This window comes from Petaurus breviceps, unplaced genomic scaffold (assembly GCF_028583685.1).
Source record: "Petaurus breviceps papuanus isolate PSGF00001 unplaced genomic scaffold, PetGlider_PUasm1.0 126, whole genome shotgun sequence".
In the NCBI taxonomy this organism is placed as follows: Eukaryota; Metazoa; Chordata; class Mammalia; order Diprotodontia; family Petauridae; genus Petaurus; species Petaurus breviceps.
The window spans coordinates 23789459-23795658 of NW_027185655.1; the positions used below are offsets into that span (position 1 = coordinate 23789459).

General features: G+C 34.5%; 1 pseudogene; it reads left to right on the plus strand.

The window, feature by feature from the left end:
• The first annotated feature begins 4966 nt into the window (after positions 1-4966).
• LOC138169641 (triosephosphate isomerase pseudogene) lies at positions 4967-5783 on the plus strand (annotated as a pseudogene).
• The last annotated feature ends 417 nt before the right edge of the window (positions 5784-6200 follow it).

A 6200-nucleotide genomic window follows, 5' to 3' on the forward strand; every position in this document is an offset into this window, starting at 1 on the left:
TATGTGTGTGTGTGTGTGTGAGTGTGTGTGTGTGTGTGTGTGTGTGTGTGTGTGTATACACACACACACACATATGATCCTGGACAAGTAATTTTACCTCCCTGGGAATTAGGAAATTATACTAGAAAGTTTCAAGTCTCTTCAAATTTTAAAGCTATAGCTGAATTCTATGAGCCCCAGTGATAGGTGACATAATTATTCAGTAGAGTAAGTGATTAAATTTGACACTTCTTTATTGTTCAGAATTCCTCTCTAGATCTTCTACCTTTGATCCTATTTCTGCTTTATTTCTGTAATCAACCTGAATATATAAAGTTCCTCCTTCATCTGTCTTAAGACCACTAACACTTCCCTCTTAAGACTTATTTTCTCCCAAATAAACTTATGCACTTTTATTCTCTGGTCTTAATCTGGATGAGCTGGATTGAAACTCCTTTTGGAAATGTACTAACTGGAACTGAACAATGACTTTATAAGACATCAAAAAAAAAAAGCCAAACAAAAGCAAAGAATGCAAAAAAAATAGAAGAGAATGTGAAATAAGTCATTGGAGAAGCAACTGAATTGGAAAATATATCAAGGAGAGAGAATTTTAAAACTATTGGACTACCTAAAAGCCATGATTAAAAAAATACATTATCATGGAAAACTGCTCTAACATTCCAGAACCAGGGGGTAAAAGAGAAATTTAAAGAATCCACTGATCACCTCTACAAGAAAGAGATACAAAAAGGAAAACTTCCAGAAATTTTGTAGCCAAATTCCAGACCTCTCAGATCAAAGAGAAAGTACTGCACATAGTAAAAAAGAAACAATTCAAATATCATGGAGTCACAGTCAGGATAACATAAGATATAATCGCTTCTATATTAAAGGATTAGAACACTTTTAATATGATATTTCAGATGGCAAAAGTTAGGATTACAACCAAGAATCACCTACATAGCAAAATTGAGTATGATCCTTTTGGGGGAAAATGGCTATTGAATAAAATAGAGGACTTTCATGCATTCCTAATGAAAAAACCAGAACTGAATAGAAAATTTGACTTTTAAATGCAAGATGCAATAGAAGCATAAAAATGTAACTAGGAAAGAGAAATCATAAGGGAATAAATGTAGTTAAGTTGCTAATACTTCTACATGATAAAATGATATTTATCACTCATAAATATTGTCATTATTAGGGCAGTTAGAAGGAGTATACATGGACAGAAAAATAGTGTTTTGAGTTAAATGTAATAATATGATTATCTAAAAAAATGAACATATGGGAAAGAAGAATTCACTGGGAGAAAGTGAAAGGGAAAGGTAGGATGGGATGAATTATCTGACACAAAAGAAGCTGAAAAGTGATTTTACAGTGGAATGGTAATTGGGGTAATTGGTGAGAGAAGCACATAAACCTTATTTTCTTCATAATTGTCTCAAGTAGTGAATAAAATACACATTTAGTTGGGTGTAGAAATCTATCTTACCTTACAAGAAAGTAGAAGAATGGGGTATCAGAAAAGAGGTGGGGGTAGCTAGTAGAAGGAAAGGCAGCTTGGAGGAGGTAAAATTTAGAAGCAAAACACTCTAGAGAATGGACAGAGTAAAAGGAGAATTAGAATAGAATCAACAGGGAAAACAGAATGGAAGGAAATACTTAGTTGGTAATCATTACTGTGCAAATCCCTTTTTTACAGTGAGTTTCATTGATAATGACTTCATTTATTAAATATATAGAAAACTGAGTCAAATTTATAGGAACAAGAGCCATTCCTCAGTTGGTAAATGGTCAAAGGTTATGAAGAGGCAGTTTTCTGACAAAGTAAGCAAAGTGATCTGTTGTCATATAAAAATGTTATAAACCACTACTGGTTAGAAAAAATCCAAATTAAAACAGCTCTGAGATATTACCTCATCCTGCCAGACTGGTAATATGACAGAAAAGGAAAATGCAAATGTTGGAGAGGATGTGGAAAAAATAAAACACTAAAGTACTATTGATGATGTTATATACTGATTTAACCATTCTAGGGAACAATTTGTAATTACACCCAAAGGGTATAAAACCATACACCCCCTTTGACCAAGTAATACCACTGCTCGGTCTGTGTGACTTATGTGTACAAAAATATTTATAGTGTCAGTGGCAAAGAATTGGAAACTGAGGGGATGCCCATCAATAGGAAAAGGGCTGAATAAGTTGTCATATATGTGATAGAATACTATCACGCCTTAAGAAATGATGAGCAGGATACTGTTATGAAAAAACAAAAAAGACTTACATGAACTGATGCAAAATGAAATGAGCAGAACCAGGAGAACATTGCACACAATAATAGCAATATTGTTTGATGATCTGCTATGAATAATTTAACTAACTTCAGTAATGCAATCATCCAAGACAATTCTGTAGGACTTATGATGAAAAAGCACTGTCCATATTTGGAGAAAGAACTGGTAGCACCTAAATGCAGATCAAAGATAATTTTTAATTTACTTTATTTTTCTTGAAAATTTTGTCTGTGCTTTCTTTAACAGAATGACTTAAATAGAAATGTATTTTTGCATGACAACACATGTATAACATATGTCAAACTGCTTTCTCAATGGGGGTGGGATGGGGGGGAGGGAGGGAGAGAATGTGAAACTCAAAGTTTGAAAGAAAATGTTAAAATTATTTTTACACGGAATTGGGAAAATAAATATTAAATAATGGAAAAAAAAGTTGTCTTCATAAGATTTGGTCTGCCATTTAAACCTGTTACATAATTTAGAAATTTTTCCTTGAAAAATTTCTCCTTCCTTCTCAGGTTAATGCCATTCAAATTTGCCCCTATGTGTACCCTCCCCCACTCTACCTCTAATTCATATATTCAACATTACTATTCCCATAGGTGACATGATGACCATTTGCTGTGTTTCCATTCACCATCTCTGTATCTTCTTTGATCAAAACACTTCTTCTGGGATATCACTCCTCTATAGGTGTTATCTTCCTGATTAGAAGGTAAACTCCATTATCATAATTATCATAAAGGCTTATTCTGAAGTATTACCTAGGAAATAACTTCAGGATACAAAAGAAAGAAATAAAATTATTTCTTCTTCCACAGAAAATAAGGTCATTAAAGAAGAAAAAACAGAATAAAATTTGATTTCCAGAATTGAGATGTAAAATCTCCTTATAAAATAAAATGGCTGGGGTGGCTAGGTGGCTCAGTGAATACAGTACCGGCCCTGGAGTCAGGAGGACCTGAGTTCAAATCCGGCCTCAGACACTTAACACTTACTAGCCATGTGACCTTGGGCAAGTCACAACCCCAACTGTCCTGCCCTCCCCCCTCCAAAAAGCAAAAAAAAAAAAAAAAGATAAACTCCTTGGTTGCAGTGACCGTCTGATATTTTTTACCTATGACCCTAGTACTTAGCACGGTGCCTAGCCTATTTAATAGATGTTAATTAATTTATTCAATGTGTAATCCATTTCTTGTTCAAGTAATGAATAAAAGAAAGAGAAGAGCAACTCTGTGGGATTTCACTAAGACTTTCTATTTGACATAATTCTATGAATCCTACAGCAACTTATTCAACTAGTTACAGCTCCTATTTCTCTCATTCAAAATTCTAATAAGCATTACTTAAATCAAGTACCTCTTGTTATCAAAATAATTATGGTTATGTTCATAATATTTATTTTGTCACTCTTTTCTTTTCTTTTGGATTGCAGTTCTGTCCATCCAATGTATTAATGATTCAACCTCGTTTCATTTGTTAATATTGATGTTGTTCCTTAAAATGCAAACTTTAACCATAGTATTTTTCTAATATTTTCATGCATACTGCACATATAAACAAATATGTAAGAAATATATATTTGTAGCACATATAAATTTACAATTAAAATGGTACTTTACTCAAAACGCCTTGGTGAAACAGGCAATGCAAATCTCTTATGCATTGGGTGGGGGGGGGTAAGCAAAGAAACCAAGACCCAGAAAAATAGCCATTTTCCAAAAAATCAATAAGTAGTAGAGCCATTTGAACCCAGGTGTTTTGACTACTAATCCAGTGTCCTTTCCTAATATAATAAACTATCTTCATTATCCTGAACTAATAAATTGGTATGAATATCTCTAGTATTCAAAACTTTTAGCATTCTAAAATACCATTACTTGTACATAGAAAACAATGATCTTTCCATAGTTATATCTGGAAACTAAAAATTAATTCATCTTCATAATTTTATATACTAATCCATAATAATGTTGTGGCTGAATAGTTAAAAATATAATCATATCATTTGCAAGCATTTCATATAGAAGATATTAATCTATTTTCAATCTATAATTCTACTTTTATTGTATTATGAGAAAATTAGTACATTGTACACATTGAGGCATTAATAATAAACAGCAAGAAAAAGAAAATAATTTTCATATACTAATGGCCTGGAACAAAGTGAAAAATACAGAGGACTCAAAGCTCACAAATAGCCACTATTTGAGCTATAAAAGTCTCAGATATGACCTACTGGTATCTTTAAGTCACTGATCATGAAATTGAAGCTCATATAAATGAAATTAATTACCCTAGGTCATATAATCCTGGTGCTGCAGATCCAACATTTAAACATATCTTGTTCTCAGTTGAGATTTTTTTTAATGCATAATATTAAAAAAATTTTTTCACTGAATTTGGCAGTTTGAGCAACACAGGAACATATATTTAAAATGAAATTCTCATAATTTATAAATTCTATATTTTTAAAGAAATGTGGAAATGTATATAATAAACACAAAATATTTATTTTATGTTTCTTTTATAAGCTTTCCATTTCAGTTCAGCACTTATAGGAATCATCTTCCTTTGCTATGTTCAACAGAAAAGAAAAGCATTTTTTCCTTCACATACATTGTATGGAAAATATTCAATGGGTGCTCTACTGCTGACCTTCAATCTCCTCCAGAGTCACTGCCTGTTACCGATGAGCCATGGTGTTGCAGAAGTTCTTTGCTGGAGGCAATTGGAAGATGAATGGAGACAAGAAGTGTCTGAGGGAGCTCATCACTACAATGGGGCCAAGGTGCCTGCCAACACCAAAGTGGTATGTGGAGATTCTGCTATCTACCTTGACTTTGTTCATCAGAAATTAGTGTACCTGCTCTGAATTGCTACAAAGTGGACAAGGGTGCATTTACTAGGGAGATCAGCCCTGCCATGATTAAGGATGGTGGGACCAACTGGGTAATCCTAGGACATTCTGAAAGGAGACATATCTTTGGGGAATGAGATGAGCTCATTGGGCAGAAGGTAGCCCATGCTTTGTCAGAAGGCCTACGAGTGATTGCCTGTATTGGTGAGAAGTTGTATAAAAAGGAAGCTGGAATCACTGAGAAGGTTGTTTTTGACCAGACCAAGGCCATTTGCAGATAACATTAAGAACTTGTGCAAAGTCGTCCTAGCCTATGAACCAGTCTGGGCTATTGGTACTGGCAAGACAAGCCCAGAAGGTACATAAGAAATTTCAGTGCTGGCTTAAGACCCACATCTCAGAACCTGTATCACAATCTACCAGTATCATTAATGAAAGCACTGTGACCAGGGCCAACTGTAATCTGACCTGCCAGCCCGATGTGGATGTCGTCCTGGTGGGGAGAGCTTCCCTTAAGCCTGAATTCCTGGACATCATCCAAGCCAAAAACTGAACCCTTCATGTGGCCCTCTGACTCCCTTACATGCTGAGTTGGGACAAGGCTACACAAGTCTGGTTTACCGTTCCCCCTCCCATGTGATTGTGATACTGATTCCTCTCCCCCACGGTCCAATTCAAGCTACACCTCCCTCCACCATGGAGATCTTGCTCCCCAGTTCTCAGCTCCCCAGCCCTTCCTCCAAAGGACTAGGCCTTTCTCCATTTATTGTAAATTTTGAAGGAAAAAATATTCAATTACCCCCATGGAGGAAAAACAACATTTAATACTAAAGACTTTCTTTTTATACTAATGTCCGGGAGAAAGTTCTATTTGTTCAATATATTTACTGTAACGAATTAGAGTTTCTGTAGAAGGCAGCAGGAAAACCCTTGAAATGTTTAATTGTATTTTCCAAGAGGGCATTTCTGAATTGCAAGATTTAGATATTCTCTAAACATATAACAATGATACTATATTTTTAGTTACTTTTTGGTATAAGGAATAAAGTTCTTTGTTT